Raw genomic sequence first — 21,435 nt, 5'->3', positions numbered from 1 at the left:
GGTCTCTTGTGAAACAATCCCAAGATTAATGCAAGGCCAAGAAGTGTCAGCCAAGTGAAAACCTTAAATGTTAGTTAAGAAATTTAAATAGACAACAGCAGTTTTCCTGCGTTAAAATTCAGCAAAATTGTTCTTAGAGAAGTATTGGGGGAAAAACCCCCTGAATTTTCTTAACAGTGAGTTATTTGTGTTTCTTTGACTGATTTTCTAAGTTGTTGCTTTGGACATTGTGAAGCTGGAGGAAGTATGCCACTCTCATGAGGAGTTCTGAGAAATTAAGCATTAAGAAGTCTCTACAAAAGTTTTGATGAAATCCATGATAAAAATTAGGCTTAATACAGACAACTATTTTAGCCTTTCAGCCTCTCTAAATCAGGTCTTAGAAATACTCCCAGTGAAAAGAAGGTGGATTCTGTAAACCAGAGCACAGTGTCCCCTCTACAGTGCACAAAAAGCTTGGCTACTTCTAGATTCCCGTGTCAGAATGGGATTGACATGGCAGAAGGCATTGACATGCTGTAGTAAAATAACAGAGAGAGAAAGGAATAAAATCAAAAAGAAAAGAAGATTTTTCTTATTATTTTTCTTTCCCTGTACTTCACTTTACAGGCTAAGTTGAATTTAAATACACGTGGTTGTTTTTGCACACTGGGCATCTCCAGTACCTTCTAACCTCAAACCTGTGGGGCAGCCTCTGAGGGGATGTGTGGGGTGCTGGCAGGGGGTCCATCCACACAGTTTTGTTGCCAAGAGAAGCGCATAAAAGAAACATTTAACAGCTTTGTGTTGCAACCACCATGCTCAGCATTGCCTTTCTTTGGCAGTCTTGCAAGGAGCGAAAGCCTTACCCTGTTAAGTATTACACACTCCTGATTATGAGCTTGATTAGGCTGCTGAAGAGAACGGGACAAATCAAATGCTTTAAGTATGTGTAGGAAGGATATGCAGGGCAAAGATTGAGTTTCGAAGCCTTGTGTTAATGTATCTTATACCAATACAGAGGCATAAAATAATCATTAAAAAAGAGTCACATAGCTACGTTTATCAACAGCAAAAAATGCAGAACTGATTTCCCAGCCTGCTGGCTGACACTCAGGCACAAGCATCACCTGGTTGCCTTTGCACTGAAATTATTCCATCAAATAACTCACATTCGTAAACTAAAGAATGTAAATGGAACACTGCAAATGATGGATTTGCAATGGCCTGAGCTGAAAAGAACTTACTACCTAAGTCATAGAGGTGCTTGGATGGCCCCACACTTCAGCTATAACATGTTCAAGGTGGTGGTAAGAATGATGGATTACAATCACATTTGTATGCTACATTACTAAGTAACGAACTGCACTGTACTACATGTTTTGCCTCCAGGAACATCTACTTATGTCATTTTTTAGTCTTCATTTTGCAGCAAATCATCATAGTTTGATAACCAACATCTTTAGTTTCAGGAGTTCAGAATTGTGCCAAATCTTTAGTGTCAATTACTGTGCATAAAATGAACTATTTATGGATTCTGTGGACAAAAATTTTAAAAAAACAGCATGAACATCCATTAGCAGAAGTTTTTAACTTTTGCTCCCTACTTCTGAGTTCAAACCCTTACATGCCAATGAGCACATTCACAAGTAGGTGTGAGAGGAAAAGTAGGGCAGCGTGGTCCTAGCAGCATCCCTGTTCTCAGCTCTATCGTGCCTTTTGCATGGTCTTGATGGCCTGACGTCCAACAGTGTCCAAATGCTTTAAGTAGAAAATAATTTTAAGGGGTGCACCAAGCATCTAAATGAATTAAGAGTGTCCGATGTGATAGTCAGCTTCAGGAATGAGCTTGCAAACTTTGGTGTGTAGAAAAGCTTTTCCTTAGGAAAAGAGCTGATCTTGCACGAAGAAATGAGTAGGCTGACATTTGCTCCTGCCCTGGATCCCAGAGCACTGAAAAAACCTTATGAATAGCCTGATGCAGTTCTCTGGCCAAAGGTAATGTCCTTATTCCTCAGCAAATATGAAGCTTATTTTCATTTTTGTAATAGTTTTTTTCAACTCCTTTCAACTTTCAACTCCTTTCAACTAGGGACTTCACGTGGATAACACCTTGTTGGAGTAAGTGATACCAGCTGTTATGTGATAAAGAATGTCTCAGTAATGATTTCTAATGTGGGTAAAAGACTGTATTACAATAAACAGACAATATGTTTATCCTATTACAGCTAATGCCAAGGATAAAATCCTTTGTGATTCCTCTGTGTGCACACAAACCAGATGCTGAAGGCCCAGCTGCAGACCCCTTTTTACCAGTTTATCCAAGTCATCCTCAGTGAATAAATGCATCTTGTCCTGTTTCTAATCTAATTCCATCCATTATCCAAGATGGATAATTTCCAGGAATACATTATAGCAGCAGAAATGTCTGCAAAGAATAAAAATTGTCCAAATCTACTTTTTGATATATGTAGTGCACAAGTCTTCTGCCAGCACTTCTTCCATTTCAGCAGGTCTGCACATGCAGGCAGAGGAAAATGAGAGGCATGAGCCACAGTCTGAATATCCAGTGTTTATGCATCCCACTTGGCAAAAATGAGTGTATGACAAAAATCACTGATGCTGGTGAAGGCATGCTATGACCAATGCCCATAGCATGAACTTATATATTTACCCACACTATCTGCCTGTCCATACCTCTATTTCTTGCCTTGTGTTAAATGGGGAGCTTATTCACTCAGCTGTCACTTTTTTGTTGTGTACCTGTATGGCAGCCAGAACAGGGGAGTTGTGGCTCAGAAAGGATGGCCTTTGCCTAAAGGTAGCCCAAATTGAAATGCCTCCATGTGAAAAAGGTCATTGTCTATATGAGGTAAAGAAGTCTAGCAGGGTAAAACTGTCCAGTTCTGGTGGGGCAGAGGTCACCTCTCTCCAGCACTCCTTTTTCTCCATTTTTGTCCATACAAAGCCATCTGAAAAACCACTTGAAAATGTCCTAGCACCTTCTCAATAAATGCCCCCTATCACAGTGCCCCAAAATTCAACACAGTATTTTAACTGGGAAGTGTGTTCAATTGGAAGAGAACCTGATAGAGCAAAAGGTAAGATAACTCCTTGTTTCCAGGAAAAGAAGAGTAAAGCAAAAAAAGCAAGGAATCTTCTTTTCCAAAGGTGTAAATCAGAGTTTTAAGCTCACAGCCCCAAGGGAGCTGCATGTCCTATCCACAAAACCAGATTGGTTATGAAATTAGATGCTTGTTTAATTCAATGGCATTCATGTGCCTGGCTCATCAAAAATCTTCATATGTAAATCATCCAAGTACATGGATTTCAGCATGAGCAGATTTCACACTGATTTCCATGCAGAAGACATTAGAGAATTCCTGATTTAGTCATTAGGATTGTTTTAAGGGGTATTTACAAGGGTAAAAATGTGTCTCCTGTTCTCAGTCATCCACTCTGTGACCTCAAATTCTATAAGCTGAGGGTGGGGTTAGGGACCACTTCAGGTGCAAGCCTGGGTGCCAGTACAGACCCTGCTGCTCAATCCCTAGCTGGGGCAGACATAGCTCTAAACCATGCCCATGCAGTGCTGGGGCCTTAAGCCCACGTTGTGGTTTGGATGCTTCGGGAATCTCATTTGGGCATTAGGAGCCTCTGTGCCAATTTCTGAATCAGAGAAGGGCTCCAGCAGCCAGTGGCATCTAGGGCATCGAGCAGATGCACGACTCCATGCTGCAAAGAGGATCACATGGACAGAGGGACATGGAAGACATCACCAACTCTGCTAATAGGTGGTCTGAGATGCATTTTTAACATAGAGTTTATCATGACAGTCGATGTATTTTAAGGTTGGATGCTGCTGAGCTCATTCATCTCACAGAAGGCGGCAGCATGATGGAGCATAAAAACACACCACTGACACAAAAGCAGACTGAAGTTAATTTAAAAACAAAGCTTAAACATCTGCTCCAAGAACCATCTCTCTAGTGCATAGATGGAAGCACTAAAGTTTGAAACATTACAGAGTGTTTAACCAGTACCACACCAGCTGTTAGACATTTTTGGCAATGGTCTAGATATTATCTGGCAAGTTCTTGTGAGCAGCTGACAAGAATGAAGAGTGACATATAAGAAATAGAAAATGCCAGCCATATGGCATGAATATTATGCTAATGTTTCAGGTGTCAAGCAGTAGTTGCTTGTATTTAATTTGAGTGAGCAAAATTTATATGGATTTTAATGATTACACAATGTTATACACAATTACATTTACATCCCCATATTGTTACAACTGTAATTTTGCCATTTAACAGTAATATACACTGAGCTAAATTTCTCCACTTAGGAGCAATGTTGTTATCTTTATGGCTTTAATAACACATCTTCACCTCACAGGTATAATGTTTGTTCCTACAGCGCCACTGCAGTCAGTAAACGAGCTGTGATCCAGCCTGCAAGGCTGACGCTGTAGCCTGAGGTTGTTTGGTAAATACCAACAGCCTAAGAGAAGTGCAGCAACCAAGCTTTTAATGGGTGTGTCTCCACAAAAATGAATTGCCATGATTTGATCCCCAGACCTCTTCATGCTGGTGTTGTATTTACTGTGCATTTTTGGGACAGAGTTCTCACGGCAGACTGGGTGTCTGAGCTTCAGACACTGAAGGGCAGCCCCACTGGCAGCTCAGCTCTGCCACATTTCCTGAAGGAACATGGTGACAAGCTGCTTTACAGACCACATGCCACATCACAACTAGATTTTTTCACTGAGAAGTGGAAGCAGCAAAGCCTGATGCCATAAAATTGTGTGTCCTACTTGCTCTGCATCTCACCCTTAAAGAAGCTTAGATCAGACTCATATCTCTGACAGCAATTGGAAAGGGAAACCAGCCTGAGCTGCTGGATTGTCAATAGCTGTCTCACACAGACAAGGCATAAAAATGGCTGTCTGGTGAAAGTGCATTTGTTTGATGATTCATTGTGGGCTGAGGCTGCTTCTTGGTCAATGAATAGGGCAGCTCATGACATATGTGACATTTGTGCTGAGGCACGAAGGCAGTGGTTGACTGACTGTGAGGAAGGCCAGCATCACTTCTGTGTCTATTTTACAGCAGCAATAAAAAGTATTAAAATTAAAGTAGAAAGGAAAATTAAAAAAAAAAAAAAAAGGATGAAGATGAATTAAACAGCAGCAAATGTCCTACTAGGGATGAGATCACAGATTGCCTACTGTGACATTATTTGCATACATGCAAAAGGTTTAAGTGGTAAAAAATAGCCTGATAAACATATTTGTGGGAGAAGTTTCCACTCCTTGTGGCATTATATGGTGATTATATCATGCAGAAATAAGCAACATAGGCTGAAGTGTGTTATGAAGAAAGGAATTAAACAGACACACAGAGAAAATTGTGGAGCACACATGGGAAACATGCACATGGGCCAGGAAGGGTGGACCCTCCCTGGTTCTGAGAGGAGAAGAGGAATTTCTACATCTTGCAAATACTCCTTGATGTATTTGTGATGCAGGTCTTTGCTGTGTGCTCAAGTTACTCTGAAGATTGAGTAGGTAGAAAATGTCTGCTTGGTACCACCTGCCACAGTTACAGGGTTATTATTAAGCAGTGGAGGATATATTGGCTGGAGTGAACACTTTCTGTCATGAAAGCTCCAAAAATTGGCTCAGACGTTGCAAGACAGACTATCTGCCTGGAGCTACAAGTTGTGCCATTCTCTCCTCATTACAAAAGCTTGATGAAGGACAAGTTGCCCTCCACTTAACTTTGGCAGTGGCATTGCCAGTGTGAAAATGTTTCTATTGCCCTTAGATGCAAGACACAGTTTCCAGGTTCTTTGGGAGCAGCATCTTCTGTTCTTTCTAGCAGGCTTTGGAGTCCAGCCAGCATCAGAGTCTCCTGTAAGCCCTCACTGTAAGCCCTCTAGGGCCCCTCAATTTACTACCTACTTGTCACACTAGTGCTATCTCAGCATGTCTGCCTACTCTTGACTGCTGCACTGGTGCTCCTATGAGCAGTGGGAGCCAGAGCTGCCCTCAGTGGTTTTATTTCATTTTTTTCGTAAAGGGCATAACCACGTTTTTTTGTAAGCACAGTCTGGCTTCTTCCTCTTTGAAAATCTTCAGACCAAGCCTGCATCCCATTTTTCTTCTCTATATAATTTTGAACTTACAGGAGTGTTAGGTCTATAACATTTTCAAAGCATTGTTCAATGTATTATTCATATAAATCCAGGGCTGATGCTAGTCCACACACCCATCTTTGAGGTTAAGCTCTGTGAACTGCATTTTTATATGTAGAGAACAGCTCTGGTCATAATGCCAAGTGCAATAACAATTACAAAAGAAGGAAAAATGTTATCCTCCAATTATCCCCTAAGTACTGCAGAGGCAAAGCAAGGACAGTGTTTGGGTAGAGCCAAAAGTGAGATCTAAGCCTCATAAGTGGGGATAGGATGCAGCTGTCCCACAGTATGGCTCTGAGCTTTCAGTTTAGTACACTGTCAGTCTTGCACCAAAGATATCCTAGACCTCTCTATGTAAGATTTCAATCACTTTAAGTTACCTGTTTTATTTTGCTCTGAAGAGAGATGATCTGGTCTCACTTTGAAGGTGACAACCAACAAGTGCTGGTAGTTACAGTTACCACTTCAGTGGTGAAAATCCTCTCTCTTCTCCCAGGGTAACAAGTGACAGGACGTGAGGAAATGGCCACAAGTTGCACCAGGGGAGATTTAGATTGGATATGAGGAAAAAAATCTTCACTGAAAGGGTGGTCAAGCACTGGAACAGGCTTCCCAGGGAAGTGGTGGAATCACCACCCCTATAAGGCTCCTGAAAAGATGTAGATGTGGCACTTGGAGATCCTATTTAGTGGTGAACACAGTAGTGCTGGATTAACAGTGGGACCTGATGATCTAGAGGCCTTTTCCAGCCTTAATTCTATTATTCTGTGTAAATAATGGGGGCTTAATAACTTTGGGAGTGCCACAGCAGCAGCAGTGATGGAGCAGCTGCATGGGAGCAATGCAGCTGTGGCTGCTCCCAGTGGGGGAGGCAGAGATGTGTCTCCTGGGCAGAGCTGTGGAGAGGCAGGAAGGTGGCAGCCCCTCCACAGCCCCTGGAGAGCAGGATATGGGGAGGAGTAGCAGACAACAGAGTGTGGATGTGGGCAGGCAGGAGCCAGGGGACAGGAACACTGCTGCTCCCTGCTCTGGTCCTCAGTGGGTATCGCATTTCACATCTCCATGTTTCTGTTCATCCTCCCACCTTTGTTTGTCATCTTTTCAGAGCAGGACTGTATTCTAATACATGCTTTTACCGTGACTTGCATTGTGAAGCCCTGATCTTGCTTGAGGCCTCTAGTCATGACTGTAGTACAAATGATAAATCATAAAACAGGACAGCACAAATCCATAGCTCTTGTCATAACTCAGGGATGAAGTGTCAGCAGCTCACAGACATGTCACAAGGTCAGGGAGACCAAGGAGGGCCAGAAGAAGTGAATGCTTACAGAAAACTGGAGGTGCTGAATGGCTTTGAAATATTTCTGATATGTGTCAGTGTGATATCTGTGTCAGCTGATTTCCTTTATTGATGTCACCTCCTGACAGCAACGTGGGCAGGATTGAGCCACACATCACAGGCAGTTACCAAGGTGCAGCTGCATGAAAACGTGCACAAGCAGTCTGTGGGTGCTTCCCATCCTCAGGCCGCTCTGAGGGCACCAAGCTGGAAACCAGGCTTCAGCAAAACCATTTCTTTGTCCTTTTACTGATGCCTAGGATATTAGACTTACTTACTCGATTTACTTGTGTCTCGTCTCTCTTTCCCCTCTGTCCCATAGAGGAAAGCTGTGTGGGTATCTCATGCAGGGGATTGCAATAGTTCTGGAGACTCTCCCTTTCACCTGTGAGTCAGCTCAGACATTCACAAGGATCATTGGCCAGGGAACTGCTTTTCCAGCCAGCATTCCCAGGCAGCCTCTGGGCCCATGGCTAAATTCCCTGGCAGACCCCATCCGTTGCTTGAATCTGTACAAGTCAACAACATGCTTTGCAAAAGCTGTCATCACTCTCTAGGGTTACACATTTTTTCAGTGTCCCCTAACCTGTAGAGGCAAGGAGTTAGGGAGACCCAGAGCGTAACAGGAAAGATTTGCTGCAGGAATGTGAGGAGATGATGGTGAAAAAGCCAGAAGTTCTGTCCATTCATAGCAAATCAAATAGGCATAGAAATATCTTTAAGCCTTTTTATCTGGCAAGAAGCCATGCTATCTTTTCAGCCAAAGTGGGATGCTTGGAGAAAATGCAGTTTCAGTGAGCTGAGTAACAGGTGAAGAAGAAGCATGAGGGGAGAGTCAAGCTGTATTTATGTAAAAGTATTTTGTCCTTGATGAACTGAAGGATTTATGCTATTCCTTCCTGCAGCTTCACAACTTCCAGGCAACAATTCCCGGCCTTCTTCCTTATTCCTGAGATTAGAACTTTCAAAATATTTTTAAGTGTTTCAAAATAAATATAGTCTTTAAAGCCTTTTCTGCTGTAGGCTGCTGAAGGGTACACTGCCTGTCACGTTGCTATAATGGCTTACACAACCAGGAAAAATCCATCTTGTTCCCAGTTATGACTGCACTGTAAGGAGCTTCTCTAGTGACTCCTGTTTGCCAGATGACATCATTTGTAGACAGACAATTACAATACAATGGGTTTTTTTTCAGAATTTATCATTGTTAAATTTTACATTTGGTATTGAGCACTCTAAATGAAAGCAGGTTCACTATTCAGTGATATGCCAAAATCATGCATGCTATTGCAAGAAAGAAATCAATCCCAGATTCAGGTCCTGGTGTATCGGCAACACCAGAATAACTGCTCTCACTCCATCTTTGTGGAGTAAATTTCCATAATTAGGATGAGATTTGGGCCAAATAGTTTTGGCACAGATGACACAGTAAATCAGATGAACACAGAGAATTAAAACAATGAAGCAGGAAGGAGAAAAGCAGGAAGGGCTGAGAAGTGACATCAGATAAAGAGATGTGAAACAGATGTGCTTGAACCTGAGCAAGGATATGCTTTGGGATAAATGAAACAGACAACAGCACATGAGGCAGTTTTCCCTGGAGAGTTACCCAGAAGTAAAGTGCTTTAAAGAAGAATTTGAATCTAGAGAATATGCCATTGTCAGTATGATAACATGTGCATTAGGCACTAAGAGAAACCAGCACAGAAAGTGATCCAGAGCAAGAAAAGGAGAAAAGGTGTTCAAGAAATTGGAAGTCCGGACAGAAAGAAGAAGCTTTGAGAATGTACAGGAACCAGACTTGGGAAAGCTGGACACAAACTGAAGACAAAAAGCACATTAGTCTTCATTAAAAAAAGTAATTACAGTAATTTGGACTGTGCTTCAGTATGATGTAAATGGGATACTGACTTGCTCAGCATTTGATGCAGTGCCACTAAAACTTTACTTGGACATCCTTGCTCTTCATTTCACTGCTGTGACCATGCAACAGCCCATGAAGCACCACCACAAGGATGCTCTCTCTAGGCTGCCAATGCTTTTATCTTGCTCTATGAAGGTCAGATCCTGGCAATGTTAGGCCAGCACTCTGTCCTTATTGTCATATTCAGGCATCCTCTGAACCACCTCGTTTAAATCCATACAAAACACAGCTCTTCGCATCCTGGTTTCAGGAGATGAAACTGCCATCTTCTCTTGTCCTCTTCATGGACACAAATTTGTGGTCCTCCCTGCTCTGAGCTCATCTCTTCTATTGAAACTTTCAACTGTGAGACTAACTATTCTTTACTTTTCAGTTAACAGCAGTAGATTCAACTTCCAGACTAACACCTGTCACTCTGGTTTCCTTTTTCTCATATTTAAAGTTAACATAGTAAACTTTAAACACTTTTATATATGTTTATTATATTTATATATATATATATATTATTTATATATATAAAATTTTTAAATATAGTTAAACTTTCACCTTTAATATAGCTAACATAGTAACAATCTTCAAAATAACATCTTCAAATCCTACTTCTGTAGTACTCTGCAACTCATGCTCATCTGACCGTGGTTAAGTGAATGTGCACTTTCATTCCTCTTTCTTCCTTCTACTTTTTATTTCTACTTCTGCTTGTTGGGTTTTGGTTTTTTTTGTTGTCATCTCTCCAGCCCCCAAATGAGTTTGGAGCAAAGTGAGGCTGTGAAGCCATCTGTCTGTCTGTTCAGTCACTGTGCTGCAAAGTCCTCCTACCACAGAAAGCCTTCACTATGGGCTGGGCTGGGAGCTATTTGCTCTCATTACCATCATCTCTGGGAAGGCTAGGAGACATCTGTTGAACCTGTGTAATAGGCCTGACTTCCATTTACCCTTTGTCTTTCCAGCTGTAGAGACCCACCCTGATGTCTCATTAACAAAGTAAAACTAATGACACTGTTTTGTTTTCCCACCTCCAGGCAGCTGCAGAACCTTCCCCGACCAACTGTAAGCCAAGTCTCTTGTCCCTGGAGTCCTAATGCTTGAGAAACACACTAAACAGTCTCAGTCTGCGTTTTGCTTCCCTTGTGCTCCATGCCTTTCAGGTGGCTTCATCTGGGATCAGCAATGGAGGGAGATGATATGGTGTGGGGGAAATGATGCAGACTGAACTCACGGCAAAGGGATGTAAAGGAGAGAAGGCCAGTGGCAGAGGAACAAACTAGGTTCTAGGTAATTTCATTCCTTACCTGTATAAATTGATATTTTAAATGATGACTACCATGAGTTGCCCTCCCTTTTGTAGATCCTAGTGTTTCTCTTTCTTTACTGCAATGGCCTACAAGGCTTGGGCTCCTCAGAAGGCTTTTCTTGGCTTTACAAGTTGTTGATAGTGACAGTCCTGGAGCTGTTGGATGAATAATAAAGATGGTAAAGGCTGGCCTCCTTAACTAACTCAGCCACAGACATCTCACGTTCAGAAAAGATGCGGGATTTACTAATGGGTGCAGCTCTACCAGGAGAACCAGGTACACGGTCACTAACATTTTTGCATGCTTTCTAAGTCCTGACAAATTTCCAGAGACTTCCCAGTTGTTCTGTCCCCATAGCGTCTCTTGGAGAAAAGACATGGAGCTGGCCAGAGCACAGAGAATAATACTGCCCCAGGCCACAGAAGGATTTCTTGAGGCTGCCTCCAGCAGACAACCTCATGGAAAAAGGAGGAGAGGGACTGGGAGTTAATCACTCCTACTTACACCAGGGCTGAATCCTCACTAGCAGGTGTGGCCTTATTTCCATCATTTTCTTGGCAATTTGGAGGTTTATCATCAGATAGGATTGCTGCCCAGATCATGGGTGGGTGCTGCAGCTCTGGGAACAGCACAGCACAGTTCCCTTGTCCCTGCTCCTGCTGAGGTTGGGGCAGAGTGCCTCTAAGCTGTCACACACACAAGGACATGACCTTAAAATAACAATTTTTCAAACATTTTTGAGGAACACAGATTGCTGACAGAGAATTTGATGCATTCTAAATCCTAGGCAAGGACAGAAATTCTGTGAAACTGGCTTCAAAAAGGATTTAGTTTAACCGTATCTTTGACCTGGGGGTCGATTAAAAGCAGAGAAGTTTCAGTGACTAATTTCTACAGGGTCTGAAATATAACAGGTTATTAAACACACAACCCAACAGCTGCAGAATCTGACAGAGGCATTGTTCTCCCTAAGCGTTTGGTAATAGAGTATTTCAGATGATTAAATAGCTAATAAAGTCAGAGTCTTCGCTAAGCAGATGGATACCAGCAATATTGCAAAGGTAATTATAGATTTCTATCAAAAAATTCTTGAATCAAAATATTTATTCTCAGACTGAAGCTAATATGCAAGTCTCAGTTAAAGAAAAAATATTTTGGCCACTATTTAAAAGGTTTTCAATTTGCTCTACCATAGCGGCTTCCAATTACAACCAATTTCAAGGTGTAAGTTTTCAGATTGAGTATTTCTTTTTTCAAGGTAAATCCTCACCAGTTGTCACATAAAACTAGTTTTCCCATTACTCATGTTCTTATGCTTTTTGGCAGCACAGGGATGCTTATTTCCTTTGCTTCTTCTCAGGCATTAGCAAGTTGTGATATCCGTACCTCTATAAAATTACTAAGTGATAAGAAAGGGTTAGAGGAGCAGAAAACAGTGTTAGGGTTGCTTGCAAAAAAAAACAAACACAGGAGAGTCATGCACAAAAATTATTAATTTTCTTCTTTGTTGCTATTTAATCTTGCCTTTTTTTCTTTTTTTTTTTTTTTTTTTTTCCCATTGATCTTTCAGATCCTTCACTCATTCTCTGTGAGGACCATTAAACAACCAGGGTATGTTTTAAAATCTTGCATACTCAGCTATGCCAGCTAATTCACAGGCTGCAGAAAAAAAGCTCTTACATCTGTAACTTATCCTATTATCATGGAGAGGCATGCAGCAGGGCTTGTACTCACACTCAAGCTAGTTTATCTCAACCTCTGATTATTTTTGCCTGGTTTATAAAAATGTAATGGATACTCATTTCCATTTAGTTGAGCCAACCCACATCATACAGCACTGCCCGTGTCTGCTTTGCTTTGCATTTCTTAGTGTCACCTCCTTTGGAGGACTTTATTAACCCCATGCCCTGCCTCAACACACTCCATTTTCCTCTTTGAAACCCTGTCTTGAGGACTCATTGCTGTTGTAAAAACTGTGAGAAATGAGATGGTGTAGAACAATCGAAAATATTTTATATTATACAAAGAAAAGCTGTTGTTGCATTCTTCTCCTACCATTTGGGTGGTGCTGCATTTATTTCTCAGAGAAAGCGTTTCTGAGAAGCAGAGAGTTTCTGGGCATGTGTGTGGCACCTGGGCTGGAGGAAGAGTGCTGGAGACCAGCAGGCTCCCACTGCAAATGTGGCTGCCCCTCCCTCCAGCATCACCATCCCTGGGGAGGACAGCCCCTGCTCATCTATAAAATCCAGCAAGGACTTGACAGTGACTACAGCAGTGTGGGTGAGCCAACCTGCTCGGATGTTGCTGAGAAATGCCCACACAGATTTCACATCCACACATAGTAAAATACACATAAAGATGATGGATTTGAGTTCTAACCCTCTAGGAAGACCTGCCAGGATCAAAGAGGACTGCTGGTGGGCTCTATCATGCTGATGAGCTGCAAAAATATCAAAACCATAAGCAGGACTGCCTTTATCTATCCCTTATGCACAGGAAGATCAGTCTCACAAGCTAACTGTAAATAAAGGATGCCAGCAGCACTCATGGGCAGAGGGGGTTGTTGCACCAAGGATGCAGGCACAGGGTGTACTACACATCACTGAAAGATGTAGAATTTGCTGCAGACTGGTGCAAATACTTGTGTGTGCAGGATCCAACAGGTTTTGGAGCCCACTACAGTGCAATATTAAACAGCATATTCTTCTACGTATAAATGTGGTTTCCAGGTAAATTAAGAAGAAGGTTCAAGCCAGAAATTTGTATCAAAATGCCAATTTATACAACAAAGTTCAAGGAGACATGTTTTTTTTTGGTTTTTATTTCTTTTTTTTTTAATTACTAGCTATGGAAGGAGATGCTAGCTGCTAAATGATTACTTAAATTTTCAAGGCACTTTTACTTCATGCTGTGCTTGTATCCAGGGTTTTGTTCCTATTTCTAGCAAAATTTGAGCCTAATAAAGAGTATTCTAACTTCCATTTATTGCAGTGGCCATCAGCTAGCTAGATCGTTTATTTCTATTGTCAGTGGCCATAAGAAATTGGTGACAAAAATTACTATTGTGGCTGTAACTGCAGTGTTATTTATAAACAGCTAGATGCAGTAGAAATGCAATTTAAATTTCATTGTGAGCAATATTCAGTTCTTGAGCTCTCTAATGCACAATTCATAGCTGCCTAAATTGTAGTCATTACTCTCATACTACAATACTCTTTGTCATGACAAAGGGAAATTACTTTTCTGTCAATTACTTCTGCAAGATTAGTTAATTTACACTTGCACAATGTATGGAGCAGCATCTCAGATCCACAAAGATATTTCTAAGAAGCATTTGGCATTAAAGTTTGGGGGAAAAGGTAAATGGAAGTCACCTTCAAAATGCAAAGAAAAGGGACAGTGCGTTCATCGCAAGGTGTCATACACCAGTGAAGAGCAGCAATGAAGAACAGATCTATCACTGACACACTTTCAACCTCAGTGCTGCAGAAACCTGTACTGAGGACCTGCAACAGGAATGCTCCTCTCTGATTCAGTACTGAAGCAGCCACTGAAATCACTGGCAGCATTTGAAATCACTGCCCCCACTACACGTGAGCTGCGCGTACAATTATCTATATAAAACATCCTTCTCTTTGGCATCTCCTTCTGCTGCTATCTGTGTGTTGCTTAATCCATGTCAGAATAGAGATAGCAAGAGCCAAAAACATAAGGAGGAATGTTATTTTTACTTACGTGCTTGGAAATTCTGTGTGAGCTTTAGCATGGCTGGCTTGGATACCTGCCTGAGGCACCACAGCTCCTGACCCCAGCAGCATAATTTAAGGTGTTGAAGTTTTAATGCCTGAATTCCTTGGAGGGGTGATGGAGTAACTGTGTGCAACGCTCCCTGAGAGACAACACAGTGCTCTTCCACCACGCTAGAAAAACTGCTTCAGGAAGGTTCCCCCTTCTTTTTCCTTCGTGTGTCTCTGCACGAGGGTGTGGCACTTAGGGACGTGGTTTAGTGGTGGCTTTGACATTGTTGGGTTAATGGCTGGACTCAATGACCTTAGAGACCTTGTCCAAACTTTTTCACTAGTTCTATGATTCTGTGAATGAGTGCTGGAGCATCACCTGGGACCCCTCTTGCTGAGATCAGGGGTATTGTGGGCAGGAGGTGCAGCTGTGCCTTCTGCAGCCTGTGAGATGCTCTCATGGCTGTGGGTGCTGGCTGTGGGCCTGGCACGATGCGGTACTGTCGCTCCCCAGCCTGCAGGGATTCACATCCACATAGAGAGAGCAAACAGGACTGAACAGAGACAGCACATCTTCTCTTCCCTCCATGAAAATAGTAGAAAGGCCTTTGGAAAATGGGGTGTTCAAGAGAGGCCTCAGATTTAGCATGAAGAGTGGGTGGGGTTTTATACCCTACCTCTGCCCTGCAGCCAGGCAAGGTTGCTTAAATCACCTCAAAGTTGAGGTCACAGGTATTTTTTTGTAAGTGGAGCAGAACAAGTGGAGTGCAGACACACCATGTAGCTGTATTGTCATGCACTGCGTGCAGCTGGCACAGCACAGCTTCACCTCTAGGTATTATTGCAATTAAAATGATGAAATAGCAACAGCACAGGCATCCTCAACAATAATGTTTGTGTTTAGGCATGTCAGACTATGCTGATACTGATATCCCGATCCTATATTGGCATCACAACTCTCACGGAGTTTTGCAATATTTTAAATCTTAACCCCTACCAAATTCCAACAAATACAGTCACAGTCCTCCTTCCTGATACTGCTCTCTTGATACAACAAGGGGCAGAGCATCCTTATCTTTCCTCTCCAGCCTGAGTTGCCTGTGGGTGCTGTTGCTGTGCTTTGGTGCAGAACATTTCAAAGGCAAAAATTACACAGGAGGGAGTTCTCAGCAGAGTTTACAGAATGTTTCAGGGCACCTTAATCATATGTTATTTCTGTTCCCATTAGGTTAATGGATTTTTTGCAGCACTGCTCAGCCCAAAAGTAGACTCTGCTCCAGCCAGCCATAAAAATTTTAGAAAGTGTTTAAAAATAATGAGTGTTTATGTTACCTTTAATTATTTTCCATTTCAGCTGCCTGGATTTTCTTTTGAGACACATGTTCTCGGTTTACATCAAGGCTACGATCCTACCTTGTACAAAAGATAAATCCACACTTGTTTCCAAGAGTTAGAATTAGGTGGGACTAAGTTCTGCAGGTTAACAAAGATAGGTATGAAGGCATGAACACAGGTGTAAGGATATAAGAGTGTAAAGATATACATCAGGGTATAAAGATACAGATTGGAATTTTCAAAGTTTCAGCTTGAGACAATGCCAAATATCCAAAATTATTTTCTTTTTTTTATTTGGTTAAACTCCAAAATATTAGAGTCAGTCCCACTCGTTTTTTCACAACCAGTCTTTAAATGCTCCCTGTTTAAAATATACTTAATTCACCTATGTGTGTCCTTACAATAACATGCCAGGAAAAGAGCTCTTTGCTCTTTATTCACAGAGTGACAGAGAGAAACCACATCAATTTCTGGTTCTTTAAGATACAAAAATTGTTGAAAAAGGTAGGGGTTTTTAGGATGTCTAGATATGCCACTCAGACTGCTGTAATTTCTGGAGATATATATATATATACACATGTATGTGTGTGTGTCTGTGTGTCTGTGTGTGTGTGTGTATGCATAATATATGTATATGTATATATATATGTATGTGTATATATATATATGTATGTATATATATATATATATTTATGTAGCACAGGCACTAAAGCATCTGGGGTTCAAATATTGAAAAAGTCAGTTGTGGTTGTAAAGGTTTTGGGATCAACAGTGTTTGGGATCCCTCTGATTTTTCTGGATAGAGCCAGAGAGCTCGTGGTCTGGGTTGCTCAGTGGTGCACCTCCCTCCAGCCCTGCATGTTCCTCTTACATGTGTGATCCCAAATGCTGCTCCTACCTTTGACATATGAATACAGTTGAGTTTTTTTTTTTCCTGAGAACCCACAACCAGCAATTTAATTACGGTAATTTAATTTGTCTTCAAAACAATGCGTTATACGTTAATTAAAGTAACTTAATTTGTCTTCAAAACAGAGTATTATTCATTTGCCCTAAGGCATGAGACACATAGCACAAAGGGCAAAAAACATCAGAGGTACATGACTCTTACTCATACCCTCATCTTTCCCCTTGACAGCTTTTGTGCTTTCTCATTTTCAGCTTCAAGGAGCATTTGTGTTGTATTAGCCCCAGTCTGTTTTTACAGCGCTTTCCTTTGCCCTTAACTCCCTTCCTCTCACACATTGCTTCTGGACAGCTTCTCTCAGGTGACTCAAAGGCCCCAGTTTTGCAAAGCCTTTGTGAGAGTATAGCGTGATACTTCTCAGTCCTGAAAAAACAGAGATATTAGCAGTGTTGTGACCAATGTGTTATCTTTTAGGTCCACAGACCTCCTTAATTTTGTGGACTTTTCTGTACATGCTCAGCTTCTCTTCACCTGCTTGATCATTTTCATAACCCCTGTTGACTAACTGCACAACAAACATCCTCATCTCACAAATGCACATGTGGAAGCAGAATATTAATTTTAAAAATAAAAATATCAAGCACATTTTCCTAGTTTCCTAGTGGAGCTACTTGCTCCAAAATAACAGCCTGTGATACATACCTATTATCAGTAACAAAATTCTACAGAATACTAAAGGTTATAAAAGGTAAGGTTTTATAAAACTTTAAAGTTTTGGTAATTTAAAAAAAATATAAAAATTTTGTAATTAGGCTGCATACACCATATGAGTATTTTGTAAGGTAAACCTTGTGTGCATACAGACAGAATTTACTAAATTATTTTTGATAAATAGAGTGCTGTTGTTGAGAACATGCCCACATAGCACAAAAATGTCTGATATGTAAGGATAAAAAGTATTTCAAAATAAACTTTTTTAGCTACAGTTCAGCTGAGTCTTAGCTTCATCTAATCCCCACTTCAGTGGTAGATGTGAACATGCTTCATTCTAGGAACTTGGGAAACACCAAAGAAGAGCAGGCCCGTTGGCTTCGCTGGTGTGTTTATTTCTTGGCAATACTGAATGCTTAGAGATGTGTGTGTTCCTGGAAGTCCTCACAGCAGGTAGCATTTGTAATGAACTCCTTAAAATCTGAACATACCATGTTCTTGTTTGCCTTTTGGAGTAACTAGGAAACCAGCCTCAGCCCCAGAGCCTATGCAGAGTCATCTCCTTCAGACCCTTTTGTCGCTCTGGCATTTCCAAGTAGCTGAGAAGAATTGCTGTGGTAAAAATATCACAGAATTCAGTTCTTTAGATGCAGTAAGAGAGGTATGACTGGGTATTTCTGACCAGCAGTATCAGTCAGAGCTGGCTCCCCCATTTGAAACAAGGCCAGCTAATGTCTTTGGGATGAATCTCAGGAGAGAGGACAGAGCCTGCAGAGAGCCACACTAAACCTCTCCTCTCTGTAGTGCAGGAGCTCTGGTCTGTCCAACCGTGCAGAACAGGGAAATCAAAACGGTCGCAAGGAAGCCCCACCTATAATACAAAATAATCCCATTAGTCTCCACACCAAAGACCTGGGAGTTATTTTGCTGGGTAGGTGGCCATGGGAACAGTGTGGTTATCATCACACAACAGAGACGGAAACCAGAACTTTCTCCAGGAATGGGGAAGCAGTTTCCAGGAGTATCACAGGGAGCAGCACTTTCACAGCAAGAAGCCAAGCTTCCTAAAACAACATCACCACTACAGAACACTACATAAAAATTATCAAGGAAAACCTGAAATCTTTCTGAGCAGGACTGAATAAAATAAAGAATAATGTGTACATTTGCTTTCTTGAGACAGATGTCAAAGAGTTAGACAAGGTAGGAAGGCACATAGCTGGATTTAGCTTCAACTTTGTATAGACTAGAGACACAAAGCTGAAGTTCATGGAATATAATTGAGATTGTTCATTTTTAATCTTTGCTTTTGGAAGAAGCTGGAGGTGAGAGCTGGCAGGACCATCCTTCTGCTAGCAACACACACTACTGCAGTAACTCTTAGTTTATCTCCTAGGCCAGCCTGGCACGGATGGCAGCTGCCTGTATTGAACCACATTCCAACTCTGGTCACACTGGAATGAATCCAGGGTCATGTCATTGACTTCAATGAAGTTATTCTCTATTCATGCTTGCTAACTGAGAATCTGGCCCATTCTATCTCAGCAGCAATATCTATATAGAGAAAATACAGCCAAATTAAGGGAACAAGAAGAATCAAGCCATGTGACATGAAGAGGAAACATTTTACATTATAAGGATTATAGAGGCCCTTTAGTTTAAGGACTTTATCAGCATTTAAAGGACAGTTGGCTGAAATGCATTTCTATATATGCCTAGATTTTCTTTCAAGCCTCATTTGCTATTTTAAAAAGTGGAAAGAAAATGTACTGATTTTAACATTATTGAAATAAAAATGCTGCAGTTTGTTCAACACAGAACACTAATTAATTATACATCTATGAGCAAGCCTCTTCTGTTCAGGATTTCCTCCACATCAATTAAGAAGGCCTCTCTGGCCAAAATATGTCCAGTTTCATTGATCTTCTTTGTGGGAGCGCTTTTCTATTGGTGCCAAATTCAGTTTTGGGAAAAACACTGTGTTTTGCTCTGCTGGGTAAACCCAGGTTGTCCCTACTGTAGTGACCAACAAAAGATAGAGAAAAAAGTAAGGAAATCTATCATCACTGTATTATTTCCAACAATTTCAGATTAATTCTCTGTAGGGCTTGATGATACAGTATATCTGACTTTAGAGAAGCCAGTGGTGTAACAAAACCTCTGCAGCCAATGACAGAAAAGTAGCAAAAAGTTATAAGTTTACTCCAGCAGTTTGTTTGTTAAAGAAATACTGACATTTAGTTTTCAGCAGGCGATGGACTGAATTGCCTCACTGCCTGTTGTACTAAGTTGGTATCATCCCATGTTATGTGCTCTGACTAATGCAGCAGAAATGCACTTGTATGCCCACACCTCATCTGGATGCTGTTTGTGTTGCTGTATGATCTGGAGGCACCCAGACAGAGAATGAGTGGTGATGGATCCACCAGGGATGGGCTTTCTGCTATACCCAGTTAGCAGTAATATGCCACTTACCCACAATTTTCACTTAACCTTTGGATTTCACCTGGACTCGCCAGAATATGAATTTATAAACTGTTGCAACACCCTTGCCAAGAAAGAGAAACATGAAGAAGAGTAGAGAAACATGCCTGCTTACTAAGGAAAATGTATGTTAAATTGAGAAAGGTGTTGGATTGTTTTGGGTAGCTAGAAAGAGCTGTGGAACAATCCAGACAGGATTTAAGACAACATTTTTAATTTTGCTTTTTAGAGTATGTATCTCAGCTTGCACTAGCATCAAAGTGAATCAAGAAAAGTTGTAGCAAATACCTCTTTTCACACAAGATTGTATATAAAATAACACCTTAGGTTGACAGGGGTCATTTTATACCATCCTGGACAGTTCCCATAAGGAAGTGAAAATATCACAAGCCTGGAGTGGCAAACTCTCTGCTCAGGTTTGGATTCCTGGTCTGGGTATCAACCCCTAGAGCTTTCCCACAGAAATTAATTTCATTATTCCTATGCAAGAAAGAGCAGGTTATTAATGTTTCAGCTACAGAAATGATCCTCCTGTGCTAGTGCAATGTGTCTGTTAGAATTAGTTCTGTAAATCTGCATAATAATGGACAATATTCTCTTAAACTAATTTACTGCAATCATCATTAATTGGCCAGCTTTCTTACACCTGGTACCAACAGATTTTTCATCCAGCAAGTGCAGTGCCACACAATGGTAACAGCAGGTTTTTACCTAATCCCTCTCCATACACAAGCAAACATCAAATGTGCCTGTAACAAAGACACACAGACCAGCCTGACATTTGCTGATAACTCCCAGGAGATTTTCCCTCAGTACAACTAGTCCTGCTCAAACAGAGTGGAAAAGATGATTTGAAATAATTTCCAACTAGACTAATTGCACTCACTTGAAAAGAACATCCTTCTCTTCCTCAGTGTACACATATATTAGTCCAGATGTAAATGCAGCTAACACTTTGTGAAGTTTTCCAAAACAATAATTATTTCATCTTCGGAGAATTCACAACAGCTTGCTCAGTAATGAAGTTATGCAGATATATATACTTCATGCAAAGTTGCACACACACATACACACACACACAAAATAAAAATTAAAAAAAAGGGAAGCATTTAAAACTGCTTTTAAATTCCACTCACAGTTTTGAAGTTCAAGCATAAAACTTCTTGCCTTGCATCTGTAGCTCCAAGCTGTCTGTAAAGATAACACAGTCCATCAGATATCCTGGTTTTGTTTTCTTGCATAAAAATATCATCTGTCACAGGCACAGGAGCTGACTTCAAGGGCCAGCCCCTTCAGCGGAGCACACCAATCGGGAGACCCCGGGAGCACATGTGGAATGCTGCTTGCCTGCACGCCGGTCACGGCCACGGGCAGCATCTGCTCTGCGGGGCACGGCTGCCAGATGAGCTGGGCTGTCCCCGGGACACGGCGCTGGAGGTGCCCGGGTGTCCCCAGCCCAGCCGCAGGAGGCTTTCGGAGAGCGCCTCGGTGCCGCTGCTCCTGCTGCACCAGCCATAGGGACA

General features: G+C 41.5%; 1 protein-coding gene across 2 annotated transcripts in view; it reads right to left on the bottom strand.

The window, feature by feature from the left end:
• Positions 1–21,187, bottom strand: part of STARD13 (StAR related lipid transfer domain containing 13) — a 287,017-nt gene extending 265,830 nt beyond the window's left edge. Inside the window, exon 1 of one of the 2 annotated variants that reach the window (XM_058862448.1) lies at positions 21,049–21,187. The gene's annotated coding sequence lies outside the window, so the exon portion shown is untranslated. The remainder of the gene's footprint in view (positions 1–21,048) is intronic. The other variant, XM_058862457.1, reaches the window with a different exon arrangement.
• Positions 21,188–21,435: the final 248 nt, after the last annotated feature.

This window comes from Poecile atricapillus, chromosome 1 (genome assembly GCF_030490865.1).
Source record: "Poecile atricapillus isolate bPoeAtr1 chromosome 1, bPoeAtr1.hap1, whole genome shotgun sequence".
NCBI lineage: Eukaryota > Metazoa > Chordata > Aves > Passeriformes > Paridae > Poecile > Poecile atricapillus.
This window is presented reverse-complemented; position numbering and strand designations above follow the sequence as displayed.